Source organism: Rattus rattus, chromosome 6, assembly GCF_011064425.1.
Source record: "Rattus rattus isolate New Zealand chromosome 6, Rrattus_CSIRO_v1, whole genome shotgun sequence".
Lineage (NCBI taxonomy): Eukaryota > Metazoa > Chordata > Mammalia > Rodentia > Muridae > Rattus > Rattus rattus.
Window position 1 is genome coordinate 67,821,869 of NC_046159.1, and position 17,543 is coordinate 67,839,411.

The 17,543-nt window shown below is 39.7% G+C and overlaps 1 pseudogene; it reads right to left on the bottom strand.

Annotated features, from left to right (window-relative positions):
- LOC116904335 overlaps window positions 1-12,538 on the bottom strand; it is a 42,734-nt pseudogene extending 30,196 nt beyond the window's left edge.
- Between the last annotated feature and the right edge of the window lie 5,005 nt (window positions 12,539-17,543).

Genomic DNA, 17,543 nt, shown 5'->3' on the forward strand with positions numbered 1-17,543 from the left:
TGGATTTTGGCTTCTCTAATTATGCTGAGTCAGGGTTTTCCTGAGTATAGTAGACTGTGCTGGCATCTGTTCTCTCTTAGGGTCTGCAAGACACTTATCTAGGATCTTCTAGCTTTTAAAGTCTCTGTTAAGAAGTCTGTGCATTTCCGATAGGTCTACTTTATATGTTGCGTAAACTTTTTTCCTTGCAGATTTTAGTATTCTTCTTTTGTTTTTTGCATTTAGTGTTTTGATTATTATGTGGCAGGAAGATTTTCATTTTTGACCCAATCTATTTGTGTTTATTAAGCTTTTTATAAGTTTATAGTTGTGTCTTTCTTTAGGTTAGGGAAATTTTCTGGCACTTTGAACTGGGAATCTTCACTCTCTTCTACTACTATTATTCATTCTTAGGTTTAACCTTTTCATAGTGTCCCAAACTTTCTTCATGTTTTGTGCTAGGAACTTTTTGCATTTGACAGTTTCTTTGATAGATGTATCAATTCCTTCTATGGCATCTTCTATGCCTGAGAGTCTCTCTTCCATCTTTTATATTCCATAGGTGATGCTCTTCTGTAGTTCTATTCTCTTTCCTAGGTTTTCCATTTCCAGGGTTGCTTCCGTTTGTGATTACTTTATTGCTTCTATTTCCATTTTAGGTTGAGGGTCATTTTATTCATTTCCTTCATCTGTTTGATTGTGGGTTTTATTCTCTTTCCTTCTTTTTTATATTTCTTTAAGGGATTTATTTGTTCCTCTTTAACATCTTCTACCTGTTTGATTGCATTCCCTGTATTTCTTTAAGGAAATTATTTATATCCTCTTTAAAGGCCTCTATTTAAGGTCACCATCTTGCTCTTTATGTGTGTTGGGATACTCAGGGCTTCCTTTGTAGGAGAGCTGGGATCTGAGCTTGCCATATTGTATTAGCTTCTGTTGATTATGCTCTTTTCTTTCCTTTTGCCATCTGGTTGTCTCTGTGTTGGCTGTCCTGGCAGTCCTGGGTTGGAACACGTCTTCTGAGAAGCAGGGAAAGCTACAGATTAGAGCAGGTCTCTTGGGATATCTGTATCCCACATTAAAGCAGCCTCCTGGGAGACAGGTAGGGGTGGGGTGGCTAGCTGATCCCCTCATAAATGTATTTGATTGCAGAACATATCAAGGTTTATAATGTGGCTTTCTCCAGATGGTGGAGTTCTGCAAAAAACATTATATTTACCATCATAAAGGGATTCTATACCCCTCAGTCTTTAACACTTTGTTTATCTTTTTGCATCCTGATGACAATGAAAGTAGGGCTCCATATGATGAGACTGTAGAATAAAGTCAACACCACCTCAGAATCTTGGCATTCAGGCTAGAATGACATAAACTGTCAAATAAACTCAGAAGTAAAGAGAATGTCTCTTTCTCTGTTTGTCACTATGAACTTTAATCCTTCTGCTGATTTCCAGGCAATTTTAGCATGAAGCACTTAAATCTGGATGAGGCAGAAGGAGTGGGGTATGGAATAGTGTTCTATGGACATGCTTTTCACTGTGTCAGTCCCCTTATAGTTACTGCTTCAGAATGACCCTGAGAAGGAACTATTCAGATGAAGTTGGTTACTGTTCTCTAGAGAAGCATGTCATGCTCACCATGGAAGAAACCTTATCTGATTGCTCCTGGGGGCATTTATGCACTATTGATAAATGATGAGTTTTGTGGAAGAGAATCCAGGTTTTTGTTGTTTGTTTGTTTATGTTGGTTCCAGTGTGGCCTTGGTGGGGAAAGAATGATATGGTTCCTGCCTCTGGGACAGGGTTGGGGAGATGTTCCTCTTCTATGAGTGTTGATGGCTGCCATGGACATAAGGCTCATTTCTACTTTAAGAAATTTCCTCCCTGTTAAAGCTAATGGCTCCATGATCATCAGAGACAGCTCAATCAGGGAGGTGAAGATGGGGTAATAGGCTAGCGAAGTGTTAAAAAGCTGGAACCTTCAGTGTCCACAGCCCTTAAGGCTGTGGAAAATAACTCTTAAAAACATGAGTTCAAAAATATATAATTTCTCGACTATGCAAAATATAAGGGAAGCAATATAAATTAAAATCAGCCAGGGGCACAGCAAGGCCAGCCCTAGATGTGGTAAAAATGGTAATTTCTCGATGGAGTCCCATCCAGCTAGCTTATCATTTGTGCTAAATAGAGGTGGGCAGATCTCTGAATTCTCTTGTAATGTTAAGAGAAAATGTGCACTTTCTGTTTCCTAAATACTGAGGGGCTGAGGACACAGGATACTGATTTACAGGATAATCAAAAGGAAACCTGAAGTAAATGACTGGATTGACTGGGCTTATGATCTGCAAGAGATGAGCTATCCAGAAGAATTTTTTAGAATAACAAGAGAAAAATTGCTTGGAGAACTGTCTCAAGCAGAAGATAGCAAGAGAGAGCTGTCTGGAGATCTCCAGAGAAAGCAGATTAGAGAGAGAGAAAACAGGCTGGAAAGCTGTCTTGAGAAGAGTATAGGCCACCTGCTTTGACCCACGATTTGACTTGGAGTCCTTTGTTTTTGCTGCTACCTCATACCCTTTCCTCAGAACCCCTTTCCAAGCTGAGGCTGGTCCTTGGCACTTTAAGATTGTGGTTCTCGGTACATTGATCACACTCCAGTGAATACCCCACAAATAGAAGTATATGGATGTAACAAAATGGGTTCAGTGGATTGATAAAAATGGACTAGACTGAATGGGTTTTGTTTTTTTTTTTTTGTCTCATTTTGTTTTGTTTTTCAGTTTGTGTTCTTTTTTGTTGTTCTTTGTGGAGTGAGTGTGTGTGTGTGTGTGTGTGTGTGTGTGTGTGTGTGTGTGTGTGTGTGTGTGTGTGAAAGAGGAAAGAGCTCTTGGTATGGTAGTGTTTTTAATTCCAACTCCCAAGAGACAGATATAGGGCCTTCTCAATGAGCATAAGGCCAGCTTGGTGTACATAGCAAGCAAGCTCCAGGCTAGTCAGGACTACAAAATGAGACCCTGTGTCAAGAAATCTAATCACACACCCATAAACATATGCACACACACACACACACACACACACACACACAGACACACACATACATATGCACATGCACACACAGAGAGAGAGAGAGAGAGAGAGAGAGAGAGAGATGAGAAAGAGACAGAGAGAAGATGTATTTGTATTCATACAGGAAGGGTTGGAGAAAAAGGATATGAAAAAAATTCATTATATAAAAGCTAAAAGCAACAAAGCTTGGATCTGGGAAGAGTTAGTTTGAGAGGAGTTGGGTGAATATGATCAAAACACATTGTATGAAATTCTTGTAGAATTAGTAAAATGTGTATTTTTAATGAGGAGAGATACCAGAAACTTCTAAAAACTCTACCTCTATAGAGAAGTCTATCAACTTCAGGTTGTTATTAAAAATACATACTTTAAACATGGAATTCATAACTGCTAAAAGGAGGAATAGAGAATGAATGGGCCAACTTCTTGCCTGGTGTCTATGTTGACATTTCCTTCCTTCATTGGAATCATTCGCATATTGGGAGATTTTTTTTTACATATACTTTTCTAATTTCTACTATCCAGAGATAGAGATAGGAACTCCTCATGGCTTCCACGGTCTTCTTATCTCTTCTCGAGACAAGGATAAGTTGAAAAGACAAGCAAAGTGTTCAGCCAACGAGGCTGAATTGTGGCGAAGGCTAAATTTACCCAGAAAAAGGAATGTTTGTGTCTAGTTCACACAAAAATGTCACTGATGGCTACTTGGACTAATATGTGCAACCTTTAGAGGTAATGCCTTTTTCTATTCTAACAAAGACACATTGCAAATCTGCTATAGCCCAGGCTTTCTCAGTCACTCAAGCAAAGCCAATGAACAGCTATGGGTGAGAGCCACAGGGTGACATTGATTCTGGTTCATGCTGAATTCACACATTTCCCTGCATAATTTGATATCTACTTTTCCATTCTTACAACTGTCCCCTGATCATCTCTGATTTCTATTTCCATTTCTATTTCTATTTCCTCCTATATTTTTTGGCAAGCCTATGCCCATACTCTTCTTGTATACTCCCTCAGAAATGGAAAGCTTCTATGTAGAAAGTTAGCTCGGTATTTAGAATAAAATATAATTCAAAGTCTCCAAAGTAAAAATCTGAGTTTGGTTACTATAGTTTCTGTGATATATCATGGGTGTGCTGAAATTTTTTTTTACATTGAGATGCAACAGCTGGCTTCAGAACAAGTGTCATCTTATTATAGTGAAGGTAGGATTGAGTCTGGGGACAGTAGTTGGTGAACAATTTCCTACTTTATGGCTTTCAGAAGATATTATATGGTCCACAAAAATGATATTCAAAAATGGAGCATATATCTTTCACTGTTTTGTATTAAGACATCTAAATAATATTTGTTTGTTTGGTTGATTGTTGTTGCCTTGTTTTGAAGAACCAGGAATTGGACACACTTTCTGTTCTTGGTACAAAAGATTATAGCAGTGAGCTATTTTCCCAGCCTAAGCAATAGTTTTCCACACAATGCCTCAAACTGAATTTAACCCCAATATTTTTGAATAAATGATAGAAAGAACTGTGGTGTAAAGTATGGCTCTATTGTGAAAGGTTACCACACAGGCTATACAAAAATAGACATGCTATAAGATTCTTCACATAAACCAAAGTAATTTGTGGTTTATTTTCTTCATATCTGAAAAATTCATATATGTATACAATGTATTTGATCACACCAATCCCTATTATCTTTCCAAATTCTCCCAGATTCCATCCAGAACCAAATCCTGTTCCCAACTTCACATCCTCTTTTTACAGACCACAGAGTTCTCTTTTCATGATCACCCTTAGCCCAAGACTTTACACAGTCTCAACTGTTTAAGAATGACTACTAAAGCCATAGCCTACTTTGTGCTCTGGCCTTCAAGTCACATATATTTTCTCCTACCACATTCCATACATCACAGATAGCAACTCTGATTAAGCACCAGAGGCAGTGGAAGAAGACTGAGGAACTGAAAAGCTGAGGGCCATTTCAGTGCTGCCACTCTCAAGTATAGAAATGTCTGAAATATCCTTTAAATTCATCTCAACGAAGATGGGTTGCTAGTCAAATAAATTTAATGATAGACATAAGATAAAACATATATAATGTTAGAGTCCACTATTAATGACTGAACTCTAAGCGGGGGAAGGGTATATTGCCCTAGTTTAATTTTTGTTACTGTGATAAAGTATCCCAACCCAAGCCAATACAGAAGTGGAAAGGGCTATTTTGAATCAAAATTTCAGATGATATTTCATTATTATGGGTAAGTCAAAGCATGAACTTAAAGCTTCACATCATAGCCTTTATCAGTCATGTTAAGACCATTTTTCAATCTAACCAGTACATGCACGTGCAAGTATTAAAACAACCCATTTCATTGCAGTGCAAACATGGTGTCGCTGTTCACATCACTGTGATAATTATTTCCACAGTGGACCAATAAGCAGAAATAGCACAATAGGATTCAGAGATGGGTATCGCCTTCAGAGGCCAATCCCTAGTGACCTACTCCCACCCATGATACTGTATCTCCTAAAGCAGTGGTTTTCAATCTTTCTAGTGGTGTGACCCTTTAACACCATTAAATTATTAATATTTTAATACTATTAAATTATTTTTGTTGCTATGTTATAACTGCAATTTTGCTATTGTTATGAAGTGTAAGCTAAATATGTGTCTTTTCCAAGGGTCTTAGGTTACCCCTGTTAAAAGGTCCTTCAAACCCCAAATGGGTTGTGACCCTTATGATGAGTCTTAACTTCCCTAAATTTTCCCAAAAGTAGCATCATCAGCTGGGAAACACATATGGAAAACCTAAGCCTAGGGTACAGTTCATATTCAAACTCACAGAATAAAAGTTACCTTATAAGGCAGTAAACACTTCCGTATGCTTTAAATTTTCCAAAGTAGTGAAAGTGACATAATTCCTATCCAAAGGAAATGAGGGAAGATCCAATCTCTCTTGAATAGTAAAGTAATTTTACAAAGAGCTTAGTCAGATTGAAAAACAAACAAAAAAAAAAACAAAAAAAAAAATGAAGGCAATGGGAAAATAAGCACCCAAGCTTAGGAAGGGTGCAGCTCTACCGGAGCTGTTTGCATTAGATGTCCAGCAGAGACTCCTGAGAGAGCTCAATGTACAATCTTATGAATCCCTAGAAAGCGTGTAGAAAAACAAGCCTAGGTATGCTACTGGAGTCATACTTGATGAAGCAAAAACTGTTTCAGGGATTTTCTTTTTTAAGAGAGGAGGACAGTAACTTACACTTTATGGGAGCTAATATTTGAAGACTAAGACCGAGTGGTGTGGGGGCTGGTAAAGACACTTAACAACAGTGCAGACTCACAGCCAGTGTTGGACAGAAACACGATCCAGATGAGAAGAGGTTTGGGGCTGACATCAGGGAGCACATTGAGGTAGAATGGCTAGAAACACAGGAAGTCTTATGGTTTAGCATTTTCTCCATACAGGAGCTGGAGATGTGGTTTAATAGTTAAAAGGGCTACCTCTTCTTTCAAAGAACTAAGGTTTATTACCCTAGCCTTGACAATGTGGCTCACGACTGCTTGTAATTCCAATTGCAAGGACATGTAACGAACTCTGTGGGCTCAGGCATGGGTGTGTTGCACATAAAGGCATGCATGACAAAGGCATATTGATTCGCTTATTTAAGAAAAGAACTCTCTATGGAATCCTTTCTTAAAAACTTCCATGCATTTTTCAACTTTTAGAAGGTAGAGATTATTTTTCTCTAATTGATATTAATTATAAAACAATTTAATCTAGGTACATGGTAGGAAAAAAAAACAGGCAAATACGATATCATCCTTGGAAGCTACCTACTCATATAGTTAAAACAGTAGCTCTTAGAGAGCTGCTTGTCCTGAGAATGGAACTGTTCAAACATAAAACACAACTATGAAGTACATCTCCTATGGCTATGGTTGACTTTTTGTTTAATTGGAAAATAGCAGGCATCATAACATCTGAGTAAGCTGCATATTAATTGGAAGAATCAGCGAGAAGGCCCACACTCAAAAGCTGAGAAACGGGAGCCAGCGACAGACGTGAGCTAAAGATAGTTCTTGTACTTTTGTCCCTGTTGTGCATGTGCTCTGTCCCCTTGGCCTTTCCACAGAAACTAGACAGGGAACACTGCCATAGACAGCACAAAGAACCACATGCAGGCACAGCCTTTCAGAATGATCCCTTTTGGTCACTGGGGAGCCAAGCACAGCCCCTCCCCTCCAATTGTTAGCGACTTGGATGAAATACTGTGAATCTGGAAAGATAGTGGTTGAAGGAGTAGAAGTGGCATAAGACATGACCTTGTAGGCCAGATAGGAGTATACAGGGCACGCTTCCCACCCGTCCAAAGTTCAGGAGGATGTGGTCATCATGATCTCATGCAATCTAAGCAGACCATAAATCTCAGAGGAAAGGCAGCTGCCAAGTGTTAACACCACTACTTACTTTCAGAATATTGTTTATGAATGGTCTTCTCGGACTTTCTCTGTTTGAGACAGGGCCTCATGTAGCCCCGATTGCTCTCCAGCTTGCTATTAAATTGCTGATTGTAGACACGACTCACAAAACCCACATTGTTCAGTCTTCTTTCTCTGCTTTCATTTGCTTTATTATTGTTTTCAAATAAGCAAGTGAGAGGACCTCTGAAGTTACCTCTTCCCTCGTCTTGCCCGGTGCATTAGCTACTCTTGCCAACACCAGACGAAACACAGCTTAAGGAAGAGCAGGCTTATTTTGGCTTGTGATCTAAAGTTATGTGGTCCGTCTTGGTCATATAACCCACTAATGACCAATTGCATAGCAGTAGTCGTCAGGATACAGGAAAAAAAAAAAGACTCAGTTTCAAATGGAAGTTAAATCCAAGAAATCTGTCCCCAGTGACCCTCCTCCACCTGTCAGATCTTAGCAGAAGGTTTCAGAAGTTCCCCAACAGCAAAGCCAGCCCGGGGAACAAGTAAGTGTTCAAGGCACGGGGTCATTGCACATTCAAATGTTATCACAGAGCAAACGGAGGTGGAGTGGGTGGAGAATGTCAGCCTGGCACTGACGAGGGCACAGTGTGCGCCTGCAGCTGGGAGACAATTTTTCTGCACCTGGGTTCACTGTCAATGCAGCTTTGTGGGGACCATGCTCTGCAGGTGTCCCACATTTTCCTGAAGGCAGCACGCGTGTCTCGGCAGCACCTGAGAGCAAAATAAATCCTCCCAATTAAAGAGCTCCATGGGAAGAGGATCGAAAGCACTATCTCAGAATCCTAATTGTTCTTTATTAAAAAGGAGACACTTTTTGTGCCAGGTGCAATGCCCTGACATACTTTATTCGCACCTCCTGGCTCTCAGATGCTGGGGTTTCTTAAAGCAGAAACAGCTTGTGCATGATGAGGCCAGTTACTACTGGCAAATCCCACCTCCTCACGCCAACATGAGAATTTCCATGAAGCATGCCAGCGGTGAACCCTAGTGTCTAAGGACACATTAAGTCTGGCTGTCTCTTCAGAAGACGAGCAATAAAATATCCTATAAATGCACCAGCTCAATTTGCAATTAAAATGATTTAGTGCCTTCATTGTTTTTTAAGTTTTCCCAAGTTTGCTGATGACAAAAATTATGTGGTGAAGCTTTCAAGGTTTTTAATCTGCTAATTAATCTCTGCACCCTTACAATAACCCCAAGCAATAAAAGGAACAATGGGAAGGGGTGGCTTTATGTCTGAGTGGATTAACCCATGGGGGCTGGTCTTTCCCAGCCTTGCTGACTTGTGCTTTAAAGTGGGTCAAATCATCAGCTAGCCCTGAATGCTGTGCGCAGTGGCACACATCAGGGTTGCTTCAGCTGCTACTTTTCTTCTGCTGCTGCTGCATCTGCTGTGAAGCCTGCTGTGAAGCCTGCTGCTTGCCAAACTTCTGTATTTCAAAGTCCTAGGGATGGGGGCAAAGGCTCCTGGAGGCTGAGCTTCAAGGAACAGTTCAGAGAGGGACAAAACAGTGACTCCAAAGTCATAGGCAGAGCAAAGGAATAAATTCTGATGTGCTATTACACAGAAAGGTGATTACAGTTAACAACCTCAAAGACAAGATTTGATGTTCTCATCACAAAGAGATGGTGCTTTGGATGATGGATCGCTTAAATTTCCTGACTTCATCATTACACAATATATAAATGTGCCAGAAACATCATTGGCCACTCCATAAAAGTTTCAACTGTCTACCAGTCGCAAAATACACTTAGGGCCCAGCTAGATGGCTCACTGGGTAAAGAAAGACACTTGCCACAGAGCCTGATGACCCAAGTTCATTCCTCAGGACCTTAATCACAGAATTGTTGATACCAACAAGCTGTCCTTTGACTCCTACACATAAACTCATGTGTACACACAGAGACAGATATGCACATGCAAACAAATAAATAAAACTATATTTTAAAATGATTCTAGAAAAAAGTTAATAGTTTATTTGACCAGAGTTATTAGACTGAGAGCCTGAGCCCTACCATTCATAAAAGCTAGGCTTGCCTACCCATGCTCAGTACATCAATGAAGGTAATAGATAATGTAAATTGGGAGGGGTGACTAGTGCCATGGGGCTATATTAAGAAGAACAAAAATGTCCATTAACACTCCCACCTGAAGTCCATCTTCAGGTTCCTGTCATCAAATTTAGGTTTAGCTAGAAGGTAAGAGGGATGCCCAACTAAGTCGTGCTGATCCAGTTGTGTGATCTTATCCTTCATTGACCCATCATTATCTTTGCTCCTGTCTGTCCTGTAGGAAGAAAGCACTGAGTGGTTGAAGTCCTCAGTAAATCTGCCCTACTAACATGGTCATGGTCATGTCAAGGAACCCAGAGCTGCAAAACCTCCCTGGGGGGCGGTGAAGTTCAATAGAAAATGTTCACCATGATTTTCTCCCCTAATCCAGATTTATGACTGAAGACTGCTCCCCTGGAGAGATTGTTTCTACAGCGATTACCTAAACTTGTTCGTATCCTCCAACTGTGTATGATAACCCTGCCTCCGTGTTCATCTGCATGTAATAATGTCGCCCTGTTGCTCAGGTACATATAAAAACCCACCAGTCTGTGCATATCTGTATTGTAAACAGGTTGACAGTCTGGTGCTGTAACCTCTCCATGTGAAAGCACAGCTCACCTGACTCTAACTTTCTCTGGCATTTATTTATTCCATCATCATTCAAATCTGATCCAATTCTCTGGAGCTATGCAAGGGCATGACACTGTCCAACAAGGTAGTCTGACAAATTATGAGGGTTGGATAAATTTTTTTCTGGAAGACAAGTTCCTTTTCTGGATAGTGCCATGATTCAGTTTCCCCCGCTAGGGTTTTTGTTGTTGATTGATGCTTCTGAGGTAGTAGGACTCAGGGTGCTGTGTGCTTGAGGCAAGCACATTCAAACTCAGTTATCCCACAGCTCTTAATCCAGGCTTTACCTGCTTCCATGACGAGATTGCTAAGGAAACACAATTTCTTGGTGTCTGTTCTTTCCATAACATGATAGATAGAGGGAGGAGACCAAGTGCGTGTTTTCAATATCCTTACTTCTGTTGTGATAGTTACAGATGAAACTCTCTAAAAAGAGCCAGGATCCCATAGCCTGTGTTAGGCTGATGGCAATGTGAGTTAAGAGGTCAATGTGGTCTCTCCGACAGCCCTTAGGGAATGGACAATGTTGTGTGATGTTTTTTCCTCCAGGAAAACTCCCAGAATGATGATTCTGAGATTCAAATGTATTTGCAAACACTTTGGTCATAAGCTTTGGCTCATAACTTAATATCCCATTTATTCTAATTTCTGTCACGAGGCTGGTTACCTCTGCTCAGCTCTCACATGTATATTCACCTATATGTCCAGAGTAAGTCCTTCTATCCTTGATGCTATCCCCAAATCTTTTCTTCCTATTGGATATCACACTTTCTAATCTACCATTTCCTATATGCCATATTTTTTTTAATTGACAGGTGATGTGTCCATATAGTACAAGAGCTTCTTGCTACAGAACAGAGATATCCCAGCACAAAAGAATAGGCAATATTTGCCACTCGAAAGCTAAGATCCACTAAGGGACAATTTCTTACTCTAGGTTGAAATTTATTGGAGGTTCAGCTATATTTGCTCAACAGCGTCACTGTACTTTTTGATGGATAAATCGCAGTGCACACTATTTGTATATTGCCTCTCAGCTCCACACCCATTTCCTCTGTGCTAATCTGGAGATGAGTCCATCACTTTGTGTTTCTAGGACTTTTTTTTTTGGCAGAAACTAATGGATTCGATTGTGTCCCGCCATCACAAGACACAAAAGAAATGGGAAAACACCAAGGCGTTGGGGTTGGGGCACAAAACCAACAAAAAGGAATGCCTCTCCATTTTCAGTATGATAGTAGTATTCCAGAGTAGCTTTGGCATGATTAGCACTGAGAGTCAGATCTATTTGACTGCAAATATCATGCCCTGCACTCCAGTCCCTATATTCCTCCTTTGGCAGTAAAGTTTGGAGAAAGTAGAACCAGAGAGTGGTGAGCAATGCTCTCGGCATGACTCCCAGCTCTAGCACGTGAGATTTATATGGTTAGGAAGGCAACAGGAGTACCTAGAGTAATAATATATGTAAAAGAAGCTAAATGATGGAATTGTCAAAGTTTTCAGTGAACATTAACAAGTGAATTTGCATTAACGCTTTAAGTTTTCCATTTGTGCTAACTGGTTTTGGGGGAATAGAAAAATTAATTTACCGTAGAAGTCAGATATCAGAAAAACACATGCACACACACTGTTCTTCAAGCCACTGGTGAACAGAATTTCAACACCAAACAGATCCATCATTTGGAATTACACTGTCACAGCCCATCTGCCTACAACAGCCGACTGTTAAAACCCCTACCAGATAGCAATCCCATCCCAGATCATAACTGGTTTCCCATGCCTTCTGGAAACTTGTGTTGGATTTTTCATTAGAATTCCCATGTTCCATCAGCATGCCATTCTCCTTATAACACTTAAATGGGAAGAAAAGAACCCAAGGCAGTCTGCATGTTTGACAACTTTGGGATAAAAGAATCCTTGCAAAAGGCCCAGAGAGTCTTACTAAACAATATAAAAATAAAACCCATGAAAAGAGAGTCAGCAATACCCATATTAAAATGAAAGGCCAATAATTGTGAGGTCTCAGCAGCTGTAAGGGAAATTAATATTGTGGATTAATGTTTTCTGGGTAGCCAGCAACTCATTTTCCCTATAAGGCAGAACTTTCCATGTACACAGAGATGGGAAAAGCATCCATGACAGATTTGCAAGAGAAATACACGACCCAGGTGATACAGAAATGGGGGCATCTTAGCAAACAACTGAGCCAAAATTTCCTAAGAAAGCAACATCTATTTTCTTTAGCTTCCTTTGGCAAATGTTCTGTGTCCCTCTGAAGCCTCATTTTCTTACCTTTTGCCAAATGCTACCATTTCTTATCACCTATCAAAGCATGAGAAATGTCAAAGTAATGAATACTGACAAGGTGGCAAAAAAAGGTAACCCACAGTCATTGTGGTGCAAGTTCGGTTCAGTTCCATCCCAGCACAGTACCACATCATGCAGGCCCATGAAGCTGTGCTGTCCCATCACAAGAACTGCACACACAACAGGTAAAATATTCTTGAATAACAGCCACAGAAGCCAATTTGAATTTGAAACGTAACTATGGCCAGAAAAGCAATGAGGTTTCTGCAAAGTTTAAACCACCTTCTGCCTTGATGGTATCACATGTTCAATTCAACTTATTTAACTCGTCCTCAGTGGAAAGAATGGTTAAATCATGAATTTGGATCATTAGTCATCTTTTTGCAGAAACTGCACTTCACAATTCAGGACATTGGTCATCTGAAGGATTTGGTTTGAAATATAAATAAAGCCCCATGGTACTCGGTGTCCTTGCCCAAGTCAAGAGAATTTCATTTTGAGCAGTTTTATTTCAAAAACTAAAGTTTATATGAGATCTTCCATTGTTCCTAGTACTACTTCTAGGGATTCTTTTCTGCAAAAGGAAATGCTGGTGCCTCCTTGTCCACAAAGGACACAGGGACAAACGTTGTACTTAAAATAATCAGTAGAATCATTTGCAGTGAACTGATTTTGCCTGCAGACTCACAGAGCTCTGTGGACCCTCTTATGGCTGCACAGGCATGCAAAGCCACTGATTAGAAACTGATGTTGCTCAAAGGCAAAAAATAACTCTGAAAGAAGAATGATTTGAGGGCTAAGAAGGTTAATGTTCTTATCTAGAGTCGGGACTGACTCTTGATTGAAGACGTGGAAGTCACAACTGGGATCATTTCCTAGCAAAACAGAAGTAGAGTTGAAAAACTAACCTCTTGAAAAGTGAATACCTTTAGGAGATCCTACTACAGCCTTTTCATTAGTCTTATTTTCAGATGTTTTATTCCTTATTGGCATATAAGTAGTATGAAATCTCATGCTCAGATGGATATTCTCTGCTTGACTTGTATTGAAAGGCATACCCCATTATTTAGTATTGATATACAAGTAAGAAGAGACTTCAAAGACAGCACCAGACATGCCTGCTTCCTAGGATATGTAAAACAGTTCATGCCATCTTCATTAGCTATGCAAGCTTTATGACTTCAGCCATGTTGAATCCATTTCCCCAAGTATCAAGACCCTTATGGATGTGATACCCCTTACTCAGGCTACTGAGCTACTACAATGCACAGTAACCACTACACTGACTCTGTGTGATTTTTAAGTATTCTGCTGGTGCTGATCAATGTGATTTTTTTCTCCATGATCAGACATCACTCACCTGTTAAATCCTCCCATCTACTTGTCACCCACAGCCATCCTCTTGTTCCCTAAATTGCTGTACTTTTGTAAACTGCATCTAATATTTTTTCTTTTCCCTTCTGCCTCATTGAGCTTTCTGTGTCTTTTTAAAAAAATGGATAATTTGTTTATTTACATTTGAAATTTTATGCCCTTTCCCGGTTTCCCATCTGCAAAACCCCTATCCATCCCCCATTACCCTGCTTCTGTGATGGTAATCTCCCACCCACGCACCCTCTCCCACTTCACTGCCCTAGCATTCCTCTACACAAGGGCATCAAGCCTTCACAGAACCAAGGGCCTCCTCTCCCACTGATGCCAGATAAGGCCTGTTCAGCTCCTTCAGTCATTCCCCTAACTCCTCCATTGGGGTCCCTGTGATCAGTATGATGGTTGGCTTTGAGTATCCACATATGTATTGGTCAGGATCTGGCAGAGCCTTTCAGGATACAGCTATACAAGGCTCCTGTCACAATCACTTCTAGGCATCCACAATAGATTCTTGGTTTGGTGTCTGCATGTGGGATGGATACTCACGTGGGGCAGTCTCTGGATGGCCTTTATTTCAGGCTTTGCTCTACTCTTTGTCCCTGAATTTCCTTTAGAGAGGAGCAATTCTGGGTTAAAATTTGGAGAATAATGGGTAGCTCCATCCCTCAACTGGGGACCTTGCCTAAACTCTGGATATGGTCTCAGATAGGTTCTCCCTCTCCTTTGTGGGATATTTCAGCTAATATCACCATGGCTTCCTGGGAGCTCTTGCTTTCCTGGTATCTGGGACGTTTTGGTGCTACGCCCAGTTCCCTATACCCAGTTGTTACAAACCTCTGTTCAATTTCCTGACCCTCAATACATCTCCTCCATTTCCTCCCATACATGACTCTGCCCGTCTTTTTCCCCTCACTGTCCTTTCATTCTCCCAAATACCTCCCATATTCTACTTCCCTTGATTATTTTGTTCTCCCTTCTAAGTAGGACTGAGGCGTACACTTCAGTCTTCCTTCCTCTTAAGCTTCATGTGGTCCAAGAGTTGTATCTTGGGTATTTCAAGCTCTTTGCCTAATATCCACTGATCAGTAAGTACATATCATAGTTCCATCCATTTACCTAAGAAGTTCATGAAGTCATTGTTTTTAACAGCTGAGTAGTAGCCAGTTGTATAAATGCACCACATTTTCTGTATCCATTCCTCTGTTGAGGTACATCTGGGTTGTTTCCAGCTTTTGGCTATTATAAGTATGTCTGATACAAACATAGTGAAGCATGTGTCCTTTAATATGTTAGAGCAACTTTTGGGTATATGCCCAGGAGTAGTATAGCTGGGTCCTCAGGTAGTACAATGTCTAATTTTCTGAGGAACCACCAGATTGATTTCCAGAGTGGTTGTACCAGCTTGCAATCCCACTAACAATGGAGGAGTGCTCCTCTTTCTCCACATCCTTGCCAGTATCTGTTGTCACCTGAGTTTTTGATCTTAGCCTTTCTGACTGGGGTGAGGCGAAATTCCAAAACCATTTTGATTTGCATTTCCCTGATGACTAAGGATGTTCATCATTTCTTTAGGTGACTTGGGTCCATTTGAGGTTCCTAAGTTGAGAAATCTGTTTAGCACTAGTCCCCATTTTTTAATAGGGCTATTTGGTTCTCTGGAGTCTAACTTCTTGAGTTCTTCATATATATGATATTAGCCTCTATTGGATGTAGGATTTATAATGATCTTATCCCAATAGTTTGATTGCCATTTTGTCCCATTATCAGTGACCTTTGCATTACAGAAGCTTTGCAATTTTATGAGGTTCCATATGTCAATTCTTGATTTTGCTGTTCTGTTCAGGAAAATTTCCCCTGTGCCCATGTGTTCGAGAATTTTCCCTACTTTCTCTTCTATTCATTTCAGTGTATCTGTTTTTATGTGGTGGTCCTTGATCCACTTGGATTTGAGCTTTGTACAGGGAGATAAGAATGGATTCACTTGCGTTCTTACACATGCTGAACACCAGTTGAATGAGCAGTGTTTGTTGAACATGCTGTGTTTTTCCACTGGATAGTTTTGGTTCTTTGTCAAGGATCAAATGACCATAGGTGTGTGAGTTCATTTCTGGGTCTTCAATTCCATTCCATTGATCTACCTGTCTATGCAGTTTTTATCACTATTGCTCTATAGTACAGCTTGAGGTCAGGGATGATAATTTCTCCAGATGCTCTTTTATTGTTGAGAATAGTTTTCACTATCCTGGGTTTTTTATTATTCCAAGTGAATTTGCAAATTGTTCTTTCTAACTCTATGATGAATTGAGTTGGAATTTTGATGAAGATTGCATTGAATCTGTACATTGCTTTCGGCAAAATTGTCATTTTTACTATATTTATCCTGTCAATCTCTGAGCATTGGAAATCTTTCCATCTTCTGAGGTCTTCTTCACTTTCTTTCTTCAGAGACTTGAAGTTCTTGTGCTACAGATCTTTCACTTGTTTGGTTAGACAAACCCTCAATATATTTTATATTATTTGTGACTATTGTGAAGGTGTCTTTTCCCTAATTTCTTTCTCAGCGCATTTGCTCTTTAAGTAGAAGAAGGCTACTGATTTGTTTGAGATAATTTTATACCCAGCCGCTTTGCTGAAGTTGTTAATCAACATTAGGAGTACTATGGTGGAATATTTGGGATTACTTAAGTATACTATCATATAATCTGCAAATAGTGATATTTTGACTTCTTCCTTCCCAGTTTGTATCACTTTGACCTCCTTTTGTTGTCAAATTATTTGAGACAGAACTTCAAGTACTATATTGAATAGATAGGGAGAGAGTGTGCAACCCTGTCTAGTCCCTGATTTTAGTGGGATTGCTTCAAGTTTCTCTCCATTTAGTTTGATCTTGTCTACTGGTTTGATGTATATTGCTTTTACTATGTTTAGGAATGGGCCTTGAATTCCTGATCTTTCCAAGAATTTTAACATGAAGGAGTGTTGAATTTTGTCAAATTCTTTCTCAGCATCTAATGAGATGATTATGTGGGTTTTTTTTTAAGTTTGTTTTGTGGTGGATACATTGATGGATTTCTATATATTGAACCATCCCTGCATCCCTGGGATGAAGCCTACTTGATCATGTTGGATGATTGTTTTGATGTGTCTTTGGTTTCAGTTTGTGAGAATTTTATCGAGTATTTTTGCATCGATATCCATAAGGGAAATTGGTCTGAAGTTCTCTTTCTTTGTTGAGTCTTTGTGTGATTTTGTTGTCAGTGTAGCTGTGGCTTAATAGAACGAATTGGGTAGTGTTACTTCTGTTAATATTTTGTCAAGTATTTTGAAGATTATTGGTATTAGGTCTTCTTTGAAGGTCTGATAGAATTCTGCACTATACCTACCTGGTCCTGTGCTTTTCTTGTCTGGGAGACTTTTAATGACTCTTAATTTCTTTAGGGATTGTGTGACTGTACAGATGGCTTATCTGTCCTGACTTAAGTTTTGTACCTGGTATCTGTCTAGAAAATTGTCCATTTCATCAAGATACCCAGTTTTGTTGAGTATAGGCTTTTACAGTTAGATCTGTTAATTTTTTTAATTTCCACAGTTTTTTGTTATATCTCCATTTTTATTTTTGATTTTGTTTATTTGGATACT